This window comes from Phacochoerus africanus, chromosome 6, assembly GCF_016906955.1.
Source record: "Phacochoerus africanus isolate WHEZ1 chromosome 6, ROS_Pafr_v1, whole genome shotgun sequence".
NCBI lineage: Eukaryota > Metazoa > Chordata > Mammalia > Artiodactyla > Suidae > Phacochoerus > Phacochoerus africanus.
Genome location: NC_062549.1, coordinates 101,158,387 through 101,177,116, shown reverse-complemented (window position 1 = coordinate 101,177,116; position 18,730 = coordinate 101,158,387). Strand labels below are relative to the sequence as shown.

The window sequence follows — 18,730 nt, the reverse complement described above, 5'->3', positions numbered from 1 at the left end:
ACATGGTTTAAGTTGCTTGGAAACATTTGTCCCTTTGGGGTCTTGTGTTTAAGGTTTGTTAAGTGGAACCAAAGAAACATTTCATAACTTTCCCCTCCACTGGGCTAACACTCTTTTGAGTATTCTACCCAGTATCCCATGAATTATGATTTTTTTTTTCTTCTTCTCTTGCTGGAGAATCAAACTGTTTTTAGGCTTGTGTGAGCCAAGAGGTTTGTCCCTCTGATTCTCTCCTATGGTTCTTACCTCAGCCTTAGATCCCTCGTACAAACATGTTGATCAGTATATAACTGAATACTCAAAGGGGCCCCTTTGCAGATCTCTGGAATTTTGTCTTTTCTGGTACTATTCTCTAAGAACTCTTGCTACCTTGTCCTTCCCAAATTCCTAGCTTTTTCTCAATTTAGGGAAATAACTAGGTTCTGCCTTTGTTCCCTCTCTTACCACTACCAACTTTAAACTGTCTCTAAGGAGAAAACTAGGACAGTTGTGTGGCTCACTTTGTTTCTTGGATCACTATCTGTGTTACCAAATATCCAGTGTCTGAAAATCTTTGTTTCATATATTTTGTTCAGGTTTTAATATTTCTATCAAGGCTGAGTGGCAGTGAATATGGATCCTGTTACTTCATGCTTTGGGGAAGTAAAAACATCTTTCTGGTATCTTTTAAATTGTATTTTTCAAACCTGGCTACGTATTTGAATTGCCTGGGTAGACTGAAAAAACTGGGGAGTTCCTGCAGTGGTGCATTGGGTTAAGGATCCAGTGTTGTTGCAGCTGTGGTATAGGTCACAGCTGCAGCTTGTATTTGATGCCCTGCCCAGAAATTTCCATATGCCACAGGTGCAGCCAAAAAAAGAAAAAAAAAAACCCACAAAACAAAAAACAAAAAAACCCTGATGTACAAGATCCAGACCAAGTAAATCTGTTTCCGAATGAGGCTCTAGCCTCATGTTCAGAATAACTCATGTACAGCAAGTTTAGAGAACCACTGAACTAAAGAACTGTTTCATTGATAAACAATTCAGAGAGACTTTTGTGTTCTGTCACTCCAACCAAGACACAAAGGTGGTTGGGGTTTTGCTTTTGATAAGCAGTGTGGAGCTACAGAAGGTTTAAAATCAGGGTACCGAAGTAGTTGGATCTTTTAGTTAGAATCCTAAGTGGGACATCTGTTTGGGAGATGGAGTAAAGTGGGTTGAGTAAAGAGATGGGATAACTAGCAAGCTATTAAAAGTGGTTCAGGGTCTGAGGTGATGAGGGCCTGAATTTAGGGAGTGATAGTAGGACTGGTAATAAGGGATAGTTAGAGTTTCTGAGGTAGAATTGATGGTACATGTTGATCAATAAGAGTGGGCAACAAAGAAGAGGGAGGAAACAAGGATTACTCTTAAATTTCTAGGTCAACTGTGGAATGATTACTAAGGTCTTCTACTGGGAGATACTGTGGTAGAAGAAATGTATATCAGGTAAATGAATTACTTTCACGTGGTACATCCAAAAGGAGGTGTCTTATAGAACTTTATCTTGACTACTAAATTTTTCTGAAGCATAAGAAAGAGAAAACATTTAAGAGCACATCTTTTGAGTGTGTTATATGGTTTTGAGTAGATGTTCAAAAGATGTATCTTTCTGCCTTTCTTTGATTCAGGTTAATATTAAAACCATTTGCATTTCTCAAGCATACATTTACATTAAAGTGGATGTCTTCTAAATGACAAGATATCACATCATGGATTATTACAAACATTTTTTTTTCTCTTTTTTTTTTTTGGCGGGGGCTTGCTGTGGGGACGTTTATTCATTCTTCCTTACTCTGGATAATAACCTTACATTTCCTTTGGTGGATACTTTTTTCACCATTGCTTTATGAAAGTCTTGATGGGACGGTCTATTAAGGTACCTGCTCTCTCCTAGATCCATGAGGGCAATGAAACCCACAGTAGTATGACGTACCTCTCTATGTGAACCTTGCATCTTCATGGAGCAACACGAGAGTGGAAAACATGGTTGGGACCAGTTGGTTTCTTCTTGCTACCTAGGTTTTAATTGCTTCCCCTACTTCTGCCCCTTCTGAACCTGTTTTGTTTTGTTTTTGAGTTTTCACTTGTTCATTTTGAAACCGAGCAGAGCCCTGTGGGGCTCCTGGGCACAAAAACTTTTCTCTGTCCCCCATTTCTTGTTTTTCTAACACTTGTTCACCTCAAGATTAAGAGGCATAGGGGATATAGCTTTTATCTTAGGTATCTAAGATGCCTACATCATTATGTATATCCCTGGAGGGGGAACCTGGACCCTGCCCCAAGGCGGTACCATTGTTCCTTGACTATTCCTCCCTGTCTTTGCAGCCCATCCCTTCTCTGATCAGCAAGTATCTGAACCTGCCATTTGAAACTCAGGGAAGGCCATGGAGGCTGAATGAGGCCCATTTCCTAAAAATAAGAAATGGGGGCATAGACTTTTGCGCCCAGGAGCCCCATAGGGCACTGCTCGGTTTCACTTTGATTCTGAGGATCTCCTCTTCTAGTATCCTCTTTTTAGAAACTTAGTCAAACTTGGTTCATTCATATCTTCAAAAAGTATGTATGCAATGTCAGCCATAATTCTAGATGCTAGAATAGAATGAAGAATAGAATAGAATGATGCTAGAATATCTGATAAAGGCTCTACCTTCACAAGCTTAAGTTTAACGAAGTTGTAGTGGGACTGGTAAGGAGAAAAACAGTAAACAAGTTAATAAATATACAGATAAAGTGACTTCCGATAGTAATAAGGCTTACAAGGAAAGTAAAATAGTATCATTGGCTAAAAAGGCAGATGATGGGAGAACTGTGATGGTAAAACCCCTAAGGTAGGAGTAAGCTTGGTATGTATGGGCAGCACAAAGAAGACCAGGGCAGCTGGAACATGCTAAACAAAAGGAGAGTAAGAGAGAATAAAAGAGCTAAGGGGGATGAGGTGGGCTGGCTAGGTCACCTGAGACGTTGTAGTCCATAGTAAGAAGTTGATTTTATTCTAAGAGTTTTGGGAAACAAATGAAGGGTTTGAACGTGATATGATCTGGAAAATGTTTTAAAATATCTCTCTGCTCTTGTAAAACAGACTTTAGGAGTAGAAGAGTAAAAGAGTGCTTCCACAAGGTGAAGCAGGGAGGCTACTTTGAAAACTATTCCAGTAAGTAGTATAAATATAAGAAAATGGTGGGAGTTCCTGTCGTGGCGCAGTGGTTAAGGAATCCGACTAGGAACCATGAAGTTGCGGGTTCGATCCCTGGCTTTGCTCAGTGGGTTAAGGATCTGGCGTTGCCGTGTAGGTGTAGGTCGCAGATGCGGCTCGGATCCCGTGTTGCTGTGGCCCTGGCATAGGCCGGTGGCTACAGCTCCGATCCAACCCCTAGCCTGGGAACCTCCATATGCTGCGGAAGCGACCCAAGAAATGCCAAAAAGACAAAAAGAAAAAAAAAGAAAAAAAAGAAAAGAAAATGGTGATTTAAATCAGGGCGGCAGCCTTGGGGCTGGTAAGAACATATTTGAAATATGTTTTGGAGATAGAGCCAACAGGATTTGTTGATGCATTGAATGAGGGGAATGAAGTTTAAAAAGGAGGTATCATAGGCCTTTTGAAAAAAGAGTAATTTGAATGGGAGTTCCCTTGTGGCTCAGTGGGCTAAGGATCCCACATTGTCACTGCAGCAGCCTGGGATTCCCTGGCCTAGGAACTTCCACATGTCGTGGGCACAGCCAAAAAAAAAAAGAGAGAGAGAGTAATTTAAATCTAAAATTGGTCTAAAAATTGTCTTAAAACAGAAAAAAAAAAAGAATGTCAATTGAAAAAAAAAAGTAATTTTTCCCCAGAGCCTTAGGAATTAATTCAGGGATGGGCATTGACTCAACTTAGTCCAGACAGCATTCTTCAGGGGTCTCCTGACAGAGCATCCTTTCTTCTAACGGCTGTGAAGCTGACAGAGAATGTAGGCCTGGGCCTGCTGACAGATAACTTGCTACCCTGCAGACACTGAAAATAAAACCCGCACAGAAAATAATTGCGAGAAGGAGAGAAAAACTCCATTGTTGGAGTCTCTGTATCAAGCTGAATTTGAAACTCCTGATTGAGGTGTTATTGTTTAACCCTAGTTGAAGTTTTACCCCCACAAGTGTGGAGGTGGTGATGTTTAGACGAGGGGACAAAGGGATGGAGGTCACACCCATGGAGAAGACCCTGGATAATATAAAAAATATCTTCACAGAGGGTTGCATATGTTGACTAGACAGTGTAGGGTTCATGGTGGGAGGGGGTGGCAGGCAGGGAGATGTTTGCCTCAGGACACCGCAGCCTCTTCTTCAAGGTACTTGTTTTCACAGTCTTGTTTGCAGAGAAGCCTTGTAAGTATAAGGAGTTTGTACTAGATCTCACAGGCATTCCAAACAGAGTTCTGTGATTTAAATTTTTGATCACTGACATACATGGCAGCAGCATTATTGCTATCATTATTACATGTATAATTTGTATTATTAATAATATTTGTTGAGTACTGGCTCCATGCTAGTTCATATTTTAAGCAATGATTAATCATAGTCTCATTTAATCCTCACTACAATTCTGAGTCAAAGATGTTGTTGTTGTTATTATTTTGGTCTTTTTAGGGCCGCTCCTGCGGCCTATGGAGGTTCCCAGGCTCCATGTCAAATCGAAACTGTAGCTGCCGGCCTACACCACAGCCACAGCAACGCCAGATCCTTAACCCACTGAGCAAGGCCAGGGATCAAACCTGTGTCTTCATGGATACTAGTCACATTCTTTACCGCTGAGCCACGACGGGAACTCCAAGGTGCTATTATTATCTCTGCTTTTATAGAATGGTAAAATAATTTGACAAGATGACACAGTTGCGCAGTGGTAGAAGTAGTGTTACATTTTTGTTTCATGTGTACTGGAGTTATTATTTTTGTTCATCTTGTATGCATTAAAATTTTTTTTCTTTTTAATGGACCTAGATCTTCTTTTGCTCAAAAGTCAAAACCAAACAACAACAACAAAAAGCCTTTGATAGTACTTTGACAAAAATGGTCTGGTTTCCAAATTAGCATAACAAGTGTGAAATGTCATCTGTTTCAAAATAATAAACTGCATTATTAAAAGCTGACCTTGTGAAGATTTGCTTTCAATTCACATGGCAGAACGCCTGAAGGTCAACGCAGAGAAATGAATGACCTATTTAAAACAAGAGGTAGTGTACCTAGGCATGAGCAAGAATCTATCCAAAAAGCATCAGATAGCTCCATATTCAGGCTAATAAAATTGGATGAATTGCACATTTCAAAAGAGAATCTGGGACACTGTGCAAATAACAAAGACTTAAAGCAAACTGGGCTTAGTGCCCAGAACAACGGGCACATGCGCTCACATAATGGGGGGCTTTTGTCCACTGTGCGTGTGCTCATGCACACCACCCTTAGCCATACAGCACTCACTCAGAGAGGGTGGAACCAATAAAAGAGATGTTCATGTGAACAAATACAAACAGAAACAATACCGTGCTTTAGCATCTTTTTAGTCTCCATAATATTCCAGTGTATAACATCTTTTTGCCTCTTTGCGTGATAAATCTTGACTTTGGAATCTCTGTCTGAATATTGAAACTAAAATGTACAGCTTTATTGTAGTCTCATAGGGTTTTCATGAATTTCACATATCTTCTAAAAGGAAAAAATATTCTTGGTAGTAATTAAAAGCACATCCGGGAAGAGAATGCCTAGGCAGTATATTCTACAGAATGCTCCTACCAAAGTGCTCCTTGTCATTCCCTTCATTTTCACCATAGATTTACTTTTCAGTTGTGCAACCTTAAATAAGTGCTTTGAATTCTTCCCCCTTCTGGACTGTAAAGAGAACAATGGCTTCATTGTAAAAGGGAGGACTAGATCTCTAAACTCTGCAGCATGATGACCTTGGATTGGGGGAAGGTTCAGGAGTCTATGTATCAGTTATCTATTGCTGCGCAGGTACATTATCCCAAAACTTAGAGGCTGTGATGGTTAATTTTATGTGTCAACTTGACTGGATTTTAGGTGTCAACTTGACTGGATAGCATGTTTGGCTAAAGATTTTTTTGGAGAGAGCCTGTGAGGGTGTTTCCAGATGTCATTAGCATGTGAAGTTAGTAGATTGAGTAAAGCAGATAACCCTCCCCAGTGTGGATGGGCACAGCCTAACTGCTGAGGACCTAAATAGAACAAAAGGATGGGAGGAAGGGGGAAGTAACTCTCTCTCCGCCTGACTGCTGAGCTAGGATATTCGTCTTTTGACCTCTGTCTGGGACTCTACCATGGACTTCTATGTCTCAGAACACCACCACTGAATTTCCTGGGTTTCCAGCTTCCAGACAACAAATTGTAAGATTTCTCATCCTCCATAATCACATGAGCCAATCACTTACAATAAATTTCTTTCCAATACCAAGAGTATGGTTATCAAGGACTACTAGGGACCCTCTTAGAGACTGCCTACCACAGTCTGCCTCCATTACCTGAACTCCTGGAAATTGGGGGGAAAAGTAGCATTTATTTCTTCCCTTATTTCCTTATGGAATGAGGCTATTACAAATCAAGCACTAAAAAGCAAGGGGGAGTGTAACCAGAGCTGAGGTCAAGTTATGTGTGTCATGTTATAGATTTTAGACTGTATCCTCAGAACAATAAAAACCTCAGACTCTTCTGAGTCTGTGTGTTCAGTCAGCTCTCCAAGCATCCCTGAGAGATGTTGTTGGCAGTGACTGGCTCTGGCTGTCTTCTCTGATGCCTTAGGGTTGAGGGGATCAATTTCTGGACAGTGTAACCTGTTTGCAGCAAAAGAGTGGCAGCCAGGGAGCTCTGCCTTAGATAATTTATTGGGAGACCACCTTACTCATGTAGTTTAGTTTCTAATATAAATTAGCAGAGCTGCCCTCAGACTAGTCAGGGCTTAGGAGAGTCAGAACTGGGGGGGGGGGGGGGATATATGCAGCTAAAGTAACTATTAATAGTAATGTTATTAATAAAAATAACTTGATTTTTAAATGAATAGCTTTCCCAAATATTTTCATTTTTGCATCATTTCACTCATCATTACCGTTTTATTTTTGAAGGTTTAACAGAATTTCAACATGTAAATCATATAAGGAGATTTTTACTCTGAATAACATCTAACTATTTTTTTTGAAAGTGAATGTTCAGATATTAACAAAAATCTAGATGACAAACTATTCGTTCTACTAGCATGTTATGCTGATTAGATATAGTGATAACCCACAGGAGCACGAGTTCAGAGACGTAAGAAACAGTATGAAGTCAGTACTTGGTTGTTGGGTTTGCCAAAGCCAAATAGCAGAATTGGGCTCAATGGTGATGCTAAATTTTGTGACATCTCTAAATTTTATGGTCTCCTTTTACTCCTCTAGTTTCACACATGAGCTAGTTTTTCTCACCCTTTGACTTCAGCTCTTCATTAGCTGCAGCCTTTTTCACTTTTTCTTCAGTGAAACCTGAGAAAACTTTCATGTATCTTACCTTCTTACCTCTCTCCTTCTCAGCTGGCCCTCCAAACTTCCCTTCCCTAAATTTACCCCATCCTCTTAGGACAGGGCCCTACTTGCCCTGTGGATGTCAGGGAGCCCCAGAAGCAGGGACCAACCTCTAAAAATAAAGCTATTGGAAACTGAGTAAAAATCCAGGGCCCTGCCTTCCATACAAGAAAACTGGAAGCAGAATTTGGCCCTAGGTGGAGGGGTTGACAAGAACCTGGCAAATGATAAGCTCTCCAGGCTAAGGTTCAGAGCTGTGACTCCAGTGTCCCACCCAAAGGGTCAGTTTTTTAAAAAATTTTGCGCAAGGGTCCCCAGACTAACTACCTAGAAAGGCAGGCTGGGCTTGTGAGGCAGATGTAGGTGGAGAGGAGGAAGAAGACCTCTGTGCTCCACTTTAGGAACCAGCAGGCCATCTGAAGGAACATGCAAATGCCTGGTGCCTGCAGAGGGCCTGGCCTGTAAATGTTGAAGCAGGTCATGTGTAAGATCATGGGAGGAGTGTTGGTGACTGTGATTACCTGAGGCCTTTATGTTCCAGCTAATGGCCAAACAAGATACATTCTAAGGCCGATTCTGTAGGATAGGTTCTGCCAGTAGGGGGCACTTGTAGATGGTTTGCTCTGTCAGGAGATCAGGTTGGGTATTCCTGGTGAGCAGCTTTTGCCAAAGGAGAGGCTCCAGTCTGATGGAGTTTCCTAAGCAGTTGGAATTCATTACAGCCTGTATGGAGGATGTAGCATGGCTAGTTTCATTTCCAGAGCCAACTATAGTTCATGCGATATAAAGACTAAAAGCGGTTTTTGTGTTGAATGGGCAGGGAGCTCAAACTGACAGTTGGGGCTCAGGATTTTTTTTTTTTTTTTTTTTTAATGGCCACACCTGAGGTATATGAAAGTTCTTAGGCCAGAGATTGAATTGGAGTCCTGCACCTCCTCAACAAACTGAGCCACTGCAATTGGATTCTTAACACACTGTGCCAAGTAGGAATTCAGGGTTTTCTTAAAGTGATAGGCTTTTGAAAATTCCCTTCTAGTTACATCAGCAGCAACACATGAGGTAAACTGTTCTTTTTCCCCCTCTTCCGCCATCTCCCCTTCTCCTCAGTTCTACCATCTCCCCGACGCCCTATAAAACCCAGAAATATTCCCTTGAGCCTTGAAGCTATTTGGGAAGAAGACTGGAGGAGCTGGCCTTGGCTCAGTCCCTTTTGCCCTGTGGCGTCTTAAAGGTACCACCTGATGTCTGGCAGTTCATTATGCACAGAGAGCTGTTGCCAACAAGGTCAGCAGAACACAGCACTAGAGAGTAACCATTTGGCTCTTGTCACACCATCTGGGATGAAAAACATGGTGCCCACCAGAGGGAAGCAAGTAAAGCACTTACTCCTAGGATCACATGACTCCTAGGATCATGCAAGCGCAGGAGCAGATCCTATCTGTAAAAATTTTGACGTTTTGTTCATCATGGATTTTTCACATTAATTTTCTTTTAAAAAATATTGCATTAAGGCGTTCCCACTGTAGCACAATGGGTTAAGAATCCAACTGCAGCAGCTCGGGTCAGGAAGCTCAGGTTCGATTCCTGCCCAGTGCAGTGGGTTATAGATCCTGCATTGGTGCAGCTGTGGCTCAGATTCAACCCCTGGCCTAGGGAATTCCATATGCCACGGATGTGTTAAAATATCATGTCTTGATTACTGAGCTTTTAACATTTTTAAAAGTTTACAGGTGAGTACCTCCCTCCCCTCCACTTAGGTCCAGCCCTAAACACCTTTGCAGTTGAATCAAGAGCTTGAATCAGTTGAATCAGTCCATCAGCACCAGGACCTTCTGGCCTTGGTTTTTCCCTCCCCCATCTCCTGAGAACTTACCAAAGCCAACAGATAGAGGATGCAATAATTCTTTATATCACAACCTTTGATTTAGAGTAAGCTAGTATTTCTACACCTATTGTTATATCAATAGACTAAACTAGACTAAAAATTGGAAATATTTTTATCTAATTGAAAAATTATTTTAATTGAAAGTAATCATAGTGGTTAATGTGGGGTGTGTCTTTTCCTTTACTGAACTGATATGATCCAGGATGGAATTAACTCTAAGGGCCAGTCTCTTCACTTGAACTTTGCAAGCATAAAGGACTGTTTGAGGTATCCTCATTTTTTTGCCTTATATTGTGAGATGTTTGATACTGAACTCCACAGCTCAACATTTTGGCTTTTCATATGCTAAGATCAAAATTAAAACAAAAGTGCACATGCAAATGTGGAATGTTTCTCATTAAAATTTTTTCTTAATTGTGTGAGGCTTTCTGAAGCTGTAGCTCAATATTTTCTGAACCCTTGCCAGCTGGAAGAAAGAACAAACAGCTTTTCTAAGTTGCCAAGAAATTGATTTCCAGTCGTTCTAAGTGTAGAAGAGGTAATTTGTCTTTGTTGTGTATTTTGCCTTTGTCCTGGGAGTGATTATTTTGATGAGTTCTCTTGGTTGTGCAGTTTTGAGCCAAATAACTACCAGGGAGGTAATTTAATGCAAATATGTCAGTCAGGTTCTATTTAACAGTGACAAAGCTGACCTGGGAGAGGTGGTGTATTCTTTTACATAATCATAGTAATTCAGTAATTTTGATTATTCTTAGGAGATACAGACTAAACTATTAAGGGGTGAAGACTCTGTATCTTTCATATTGTTCATCAATAATTGTGTGTGAGGGGGAGAGAGAAAACAAATGTGGCCAAATGTTAATGATCAGTGAATCAAGTGAAGGATTCATAGAACTTCATTGTACTATTTTGACAACTGTCCCATGTTTAAAATTTAAAAAGTTTTTCTCAAAAGTTTTAAAAACTGAGTTATGTTGTAGATAAATATGTATACATATATATGAAAATATATATACATATACATGAAAAAATACATATTTATGAAACATAACACGTATGTGTGTACATATACATATGTGTGTATATACACCCACATATATATACATAACATATATGTGTGTTTATATACATATATATGTGTATACACACATACACACACACACACAGTCTAATCTATAAAGGAGATAACACCAAGGACTCTTAGTGTCTACTAGAATTTAAATCCAGAGAAGTCCCCCTTGATCAATGGGGAGACAAGATAGTAGATAGCATGATACAAGAAACAAAAACAGGGACCATAGCTGTATGGCTCCCTTGTCCTTAGCAATGTGTTTCCTAATTCAGAATCCAATCTGAGCTCTAAACCAGGATCCTGCACTGCCTTTAGTTATAAGCTCCATGGATTTTTCACGTGGCCTAGATTGCCTGATACATGCTCCTTGGCCTTGAACTGGAACTGTTTGTCCACCCTGGAAAATGATTCAGGTGCAATTGTCATGAAGGTCTTGAAAGCTGTTTGTTGAATTTATTCCAGCATTGTTTCTGGTTCCAGAAATGTATTAACCCTCACATCCATCCCTTCAATTTTTAGGGCCCAATATCTATATTCATAGCAAAGAGAATTATCCGGGTCATTCACACAAGCCTTTCCTACCATTCTAACCACCTTCTTAGATATTTACATATCACGTTTGTGGCATGAATCGCTCTCTACCAACATCAGATACACATAAATAGTGGGTGTTGAAAGGATGAGGGGGGTTGTATGAGTAAATTACCACCAGCTGTCTGAAGGATTGGTCATAATTTCTTTCCTTGAGGTTTTTGTTACAGCTGAGAGACAAAGCTAGCTAGTGAAGTGTGAGTACACACACACGCACACACACATACACACTCCTCATCACAGGGGGAGAAGTTTTGAGATAAAGGGAGTAATAATACAAGACAGAGGAAATACCCACTTTTTTGTCCCTAAACGTCCGTCCAGGAAGTAAGGGAACCAGCTTAGTCAGCTTCCTCGCCAACGCTGTGGTCTCATATAATAAATCAGAGAGCTGAAAAATGGAAAATGTGGGTCACTGGCCTAGCCCTTGAGAGTCGTTTGAAGCAGAGCTGAAATTAAAATTCACGACTTCTATACAGGGTTGGAATCCTGCCTGGTATCCAGACATTAATGAAAGCATAGCTATGATTTATGGAATGCTTAAAATGTGCAGGGCAATGAATTAAACACTTCTCATGTATTATTCCATTTTGTTCACACAACTACCCTATTAGGTAGTCATTATCATTAATTTTATTTTACAAATGAGGAAACTAAAACACAGAGTTTAAGTAACTTGTCAAAATCACAAAGCTGGAAATTAATAGCGGCAGGGGCAGGAATTTGAACCCAAGTCTCCTGTACCCAGTGGCCCTAGCTCCACTGCAGGGCTCTTCCAAATGAACAGAACCCTAGGCAGTTGCTCAGAAGAGACTGGGAACATTTCTCCTTCCATAAGTGAAAATTTAAATTTGTTAATGAAAGCACTGTCTTTTGTCATCCTAAAGTGTATAATAGACCTTCATGTCACTAGCATCCTTCACGACCCTATCAGATGCTACCTTTTTGTGAAACCTTCTCTAATCACAATTAACTAAGAACTCTCTCCTTTATGTTTCTCCTTGTGCCTTTATTATAGTGCTTACACAGTCTGATCTGTGTTATGATCTGATGAATGCCTGCCTCACTTTCCATACTAGATTTTAAACACCATGCTCAACATGTGCTCTGTAAGCATTGGGTGAACTAATGTTGAATTGAAGGAACTAAGGTAACCAAATTGTCCCTGAGTTTTTATCAGCTTGTGGAAATAAATTCAAGTCTCAGGACCATTAGCTACCTCTCAACTCCCACCTGTTCATTTAGGAAATGAAATCTTTTACAAATTTCCCTTCTCATCACACATGCTTCTGCTTATACCAAGGGATATCTCTTATAAGCTGCTCTGGTTCTTTGTTGCTCTGAGGCACACACAGCTGCCACTTACTCTGTATAGTCCCCAGAGTCATGCATCTCCCTAGCCTCTGCTCCATTCCAGCTACTGAAGGGCAGACCTTTCAATTCATACATATATAACCTTTTCTCTCCAGGTTACTTGCATTCCCTAGGTAACCAGGCATGTGCATCCATGCCTCAATTATACCAATTAGGATCCTCTACTGCACTAATACAGATAATATTTGAAATTAGGAACTCTATTGGACAGTTTTTCACCACATGAAGCTCCAGTTTTATACCTGGGAACCATTTCTCTTACCCATCATTTAATCTCTCTGAGGCCCTATTTCCTCACTTATAAAAGAGAGTTTCTTTGCTGTAATGCTCTCTTAATGCTGCTTGGTTTCTCTTCATTGTGTTTATCACCATTTGGCATATTGTAGTTATTTCTTTGTTTATTGTCTAGCTATCCCAGTAGACTATAAACTCCATGAAAACATGGTTTTGCTGGGGTTTATTTATTTATTTAATTTATTTTTTTAGCTTTTTAGGGCCATACCTGCTTCATATGGAGGTTCCAAGGCTAGGGGTCTAATTGAAGCTACAGCTGCCAGCCTATACCATAGCTACAGCAACATCAGATCCGAGCCACGTCTGCAACCTACACCACAACTCGCAGCAATGCCGGATCCTTAACCCACTGAGAGAGGCTGGGGATGGAACCCACAACCTCATGGTTCCTAGTCAGATTCATTTCCACTGCACCACAACAGGAACTCCTGCCGGGTTTTTTTTTTTTTTTTTTTAACTATGTCTAATATATAGAATAGTGCTTGTCACATAATGGTCCTAAGTAAGTATTTTTGAATGAATGAATGAGATAATGTATCAGAATTATTGTGTACATTTTAAGGCATTGCTCCAGTTATCTATTTCTGCATGATGGTATACTTCAAAACAGTGGCTCAAAACTACACTATTTCATATCTTATGGTTTTGTGGATCAGGAATTTGGATAGGTCTCAAATGAGGAATATGTCTGCTTCATGTGGTGTTTACTGTGTCATGTGGTGGTATTTAGCTGAAGGCTGCTCGGGTGGTCCCAAAACAACTTCTCTCACATCAGGCATAGAATCCAAGTGATTCCTGATGCTTTCATGTGGATTGCTGGGTGGTATTTCACAAGTTGTCTCAGGGCTTCTCCGTGTTTCACCAGCAGGATAGTCAGACTTTTTTCATGGCATCTCAGTATGTCAAGAGGCCTAGATGAAAGCTGCAAGGCTTCTTATGACCCAACCTCAGAATTTATGACCACACACTGCATTCTGTGGGTCAAGCAAGTCACTAAGACCAGCCCAGATTCAAAGAGAGGAGAATTAGACCCCATCTTTTAATGGGAAAAGTAGCAAAGAATTTCGAACCATCTTTAATCTTCCACATTTTGGCCATAAACATCACCACATGCATTACTCACTCCCTCCCCAAACCCCCAAAAGTTTCATAACATTTACTGTACTGACTCAGAAGTCCAAAATCTCAACTATCTAAATCAAATTCAGGCACACATGTGGCTTCTGAGGTTCAGCTCCTTCAGTATGGTTCCTCTTGATCAGAAGACCTCTTGGTCTGTCCTCTAGGCTTTTGGTTCCGTTCTTTGAGTCCTCCTTCATTTTTCATAAGAAATGGTCCTTTTTTGCAGCTGGGTAAAGTTCTCAGCCTGCTTCCTCTCAGTAGCAGGTTGAAGGCCCTAAGGTACCTTTTCATGTTGTCATGTCTTAATCCTTTTTGGTCCATCCTGGTATGATCTGCTTAAAAACTTTTAGGGCATCTTTTGTACTAATTTACAATCAACTCCTCTAGACAAAAGATACACCCACATTTTATTCTAAAACAAGCTCTTCCCTACCCTGGACTGCTTTAGAGGCTGTTGTAGACTAACGAGTCCTTAAAAGTGTTAGAAGCCCCTATTGTCTAGTGGAAAGGCATCCACTTAAAATTCTTACAGGCATCTATGTTTAACTGAAATGGTACATGAGGCATCAACTTAAATCTTCTTGAGTTCTTAACCACGTGTCTAAGTTACATCTTGGATTGATTTTTGCCCCAAAACTAACTACTTGTTTTGAAAGCTTTTGCTCTCTGGCGAGAATGAAGATGAGAAGCAATTTGATTTTTGAACCTAGAAAATCCTGACTCTATTTCCTCTAAATTGTGCTTAAAAACAAAATTTTTTTTTAGCCCACCTTTTCTACCCATATCTTATCATATGTGGTTGAAAGCAATCCATTAGTACATTTGAAATTCTGCCTAAAAATTTCCTTTGCCGGACCTACCCATTCATTAGGTACATTTTCTGTTTTCCACATTCTCATGGGAAATGGTTTTGCTAAATTTCTGCCAGTACATAACACAAGACATTTTTTTTTCAGCCTCCAATAATATTTTCTTCACTGTCCTTCAAAGTCTCTCTAGCAGTCTCCTCAGTGTTCTTCCAGCATTCACTGACAACTCCTAGAGGTCTTTCCAGCTTTTGCTGCATCCAGGTTCCAAAGACACTGCCACTTGTTTCAGGTTTTTGCTATAGCAACACCCCACTTAAAAGTATCAAATATGGTTCAGCTATCCCTTGCTACTTAGTAAACTACTCCAAAACTTATAGCTCAATGCAAAAAAAAAATGTATTATATTTCATGGTTTTGGGGATGAGTAATTCTAGCATGACCCAGAAGGGCAAATTTACTGCAGATAGCCACAGCTGGAGTTGCTCAATTATGTCCAGTTGATGGCTGAACTGATTTGGAAGGTCCCAGACTGTTTCCGCATTATGCCTGACACCTTGATGAGAACTGCTAGTTGGTGTGCTCAGTTAGGCCCTTCTCTCTCTCCATGTAGTCTCAGGGTTTCTCCACAGGGTTTCTCTAGCATGGGAGTTTCTTATCTGGTAGCTCAGGGCTTCAAAATCAAGCGCCTCCAAAAGTTTTGCATGAAGCTGCAAGACCTCTTTTTTAACATCTCATATTTTTTTTTAATTTTATTTTATGGCCATACCCCATGGCAAGTGGAAGTTCCTGGGCTAGGGGTTGAATCAGAGCCACAGCTGCAACCTATGTTGCAGGTGCAGCAACACCAGATCCTTTAACCTCCTGTGTTGGCCAGGGATAGAACTGCACCTTTGCAGCAACCCCAGCCACTGCATTCGTATTCTTAACCCCCTGTGCCCTATAGGAAAATCCTGTATTCTGCAGTCAGGTAAGTCTAAGGCCTACCCAGACTAAAGGAGAGGAGAAATAGATTCCATCTCACAACGGCAGAAGGAAAGAATCTATTGGCATCTTTAGTCTACCACAGGCATTCTAGTCTTGCCTGCAGAACTATTCATCTCTGTGTGTAAAGGACATTTTTTCAACCCAAGGTTAGAGGGATGGACATGGAGCTGTGAAGGACAAAGGAGACATCTAACCAAGTCACCCGAGTCAACTGCGCAATCAGTGAGGTGCCAGGTATTGCAGACATATTGTTCTCCTAAGTCTTGGTGAATGTTAGGGGCCAAAATAAGGGAAGCAGTGCATATAGGGGGTGGTTAAGCATGATGTTTTGGAGCTAAACTGGTTTCAGATCTCAGCTTTGTTTACTTAGGCAAACAAAGTCAAAGTACCCCACATTAGTCACTTCCAAAACAGAGATAACTAGAGCCTACCTCATTACATTATTGTGAAGATTAAAGTGTCAGTATATACAGTACTTTTAGAAGAGAATCTGGCAAAAATTTGTTAGAAGTAGTTATTTTTATTATTACTTTACAGTTCATGGAGTAATCCATATCAAGATCAATAGTCTTTTTACCCAGAATTAAGCTTGGGAGAAGGAAGAGAGAGGAAATCGAAAAACTAAATGGAAGGTAAAAGTACCATTGGAATATTTGGAGCTGAGTATGAAGACAGAGCTACTTTTGTATCATATCATCAATTCATATATTTCCTGAAGCACAATCAATTGACCAGTTATAAAGTAGTGTGCTCAGGAAAGAACAACATAACTGGTTTGTCAATATTATCTATCCAGATTCTTTGAGGTCCAGTTAAGAACACAGGGAGAGATATGCAAGGAGGGAGATTATGACTTTCTACCATAATGATGGGATCTATAGTCTTCTCTCTGCCTTGGTCTCCAAAGGAGTTCAAAAAATATATAAAATTAAAAAGTAAAAAAAAAAAAAAAGAGTTTATCAAGATAGGCCATATTATGCTGCAGTAACAAATAATCCCCAAATCTCAGTAACTTAATACAACAAAAGTGATTTCTTGCTCATTCTGCATGTTCAGTTTGAGCCAGCTGGAACACTGATTATTAAGGTCACTCAGAGACCCCAGTTGATGAAAGCATCATCTTGACAAGTACTGTTCTTCAACTATCAGTATAACAGTGGAAATTGACAGTTTCCAATTGTATGTACTAGCTCTTAAAGACTTGTGCATTCTACTTAGACATGGCCACAAAAACTTCCTCTCACATTTCAGTGGCCAAGGCAAGTTACATTTTACTGGCCAAATGCCACACCTAACTTAAATAGGATGAGAAGGGTAAAGTTCCCAAGTTCCCAAAAGGAGAAAAGCTTAACAAAAAGCAAGAAAGTATGACATATAGTAACTGGTAGATTGTATCATTGTTTCAAAATATTCACCCCTTCTGCACTCAGTGGGCAGAGTGCACTTTTCTGCACCAATGACTCAGGACTTGGCCGTGTGACTTACTTTAGGGAATGAAACGTGGCAGAAGAGACAATGTGTCAGTTCTGAGTGGAGACATCACAAGTCCAAGTCCTGCCAACTGTCTTACACTCCTGTACTTTCTCATGAGAAGAATATTCTCCAGGTAGCCACTGCTTCTTTAGTATGGATCCAGAAATGAGAGTTACATGGAGCTGAGTTGAACCCATGCCCAACCAACCCATATTTGAACCACAGATCCTTGAGTGGAACTGGATGTTTGTTGTACAATGCTGAGATTTGAGAGCTTTTTGTTAAGCAGCATTGTTAGAATATTAAATATTAAATATTAAAAAGAATATTAATACAACGATTCAACAGCAGGATTTCATGACAAGTTACTACAGACAGTGGTTTGCAAGCAAGCATATGAAATAGGAACTTACTAGTTAGTATTCTGAGAAATATAAAGTGAAATGAGATGATGTTAATTTCTTTGTATACTATGGAGATTGATATCAATAGGTATCTAAAATAGCTCATAACTATATTATGAACTTCATAGAAAAGTTATTTTTTAAATGTACATATTTTCTAGCCTTACTTTTGAGACCCCAGAGTTTACCTAATTAATTTCTTGCATGACGCTCATGTCTGACTGTAGACAGAGTTCCTCTCCAAACTCAGTAGCCCATAATTTGATTCGAGACAAAACTAAATATCGTACTAACTTTAGTATAGAAGATGGAACTCTGACTCTCCCTGCCCCCCTCTTTTTTTCTTTCTTTTTGGTTTCAGAGGCAACAAGAGATTCTTTTTGAGACAGGTGACCTGTGAGCCTTGTCTAAGTCAGACTGGATCTTAGAACATTTCCTGGAAACATGCTAAGTGCAGAAGCAGTGTGATCTTAGGTACAAGCTGTGTTGAGTTTGGGGGGTTCGAGACTAGGGGCCTTTCAGATACTTCTTCTGGATTCTCAAATGTTCTCATGTTATCCTGCCTTCCCAACCCTTATTCTGTACTGATAATCCAGGAACTAACCTAAATGATGGGAGGCAGGATGATGGTGATGCTTTGACCCCAGAATACAGGCTCCCCACAGTCTCGTCAATACTCAGTCATGCTGGGGTCCATCCTGAGTTAAATTCTTAGGATACCTGAGAGAGTAAATTCATTCTAGAGAAGATTTGTTGGTTCTTTCTTTCTTTCTTTCTTTTTTTTTTTTTTTTGCCTTTTCTAGGGCCGCTCCCTTGTCATATGGAGATTCTCAGGCTAGGGGTCTAATCAGAGCCGTAGCCACCAGCCTACGCCAGAGCCACAGCAACTCGGGATCCAAGCCGCGTCTGCAACCTACGCCACAGCTCACTGGCTACCCCGGATCCTTAACCCACTGAGCAAGGCCAGGGATTGAACCCGCAACCTCATGGTTCCTAGTTGGATTCATTAAACACTGCGCCACGACGGGAACTCCTGTTGGTCTTTTCTTCAGAGGACATGTCACTGGGGCCACACCATGTAGAAGACAACCTGTATGAGAGCTTGAGCCTTTTTGGTCTCAAATGAATTGTCTGTGATACAAATATAACCAAGTCAACATTGCC

The 18,730-nt window shown here is 40.3% G+C and overlaps 1 protein-coding gene across 1 annotated transcript in view; it reads left to right on the top strand.

Moving 5' to 3' along the window:
• The window catches only part of PDE4DIP (phosphodiesterase 4D interacting protein), a 214,513-nt gene that overhangs the window by 6,713 nt on the left and 189,070 nt on the right, over positions 1-18,730 (top strand). The window lies entirely within an intron of this gene.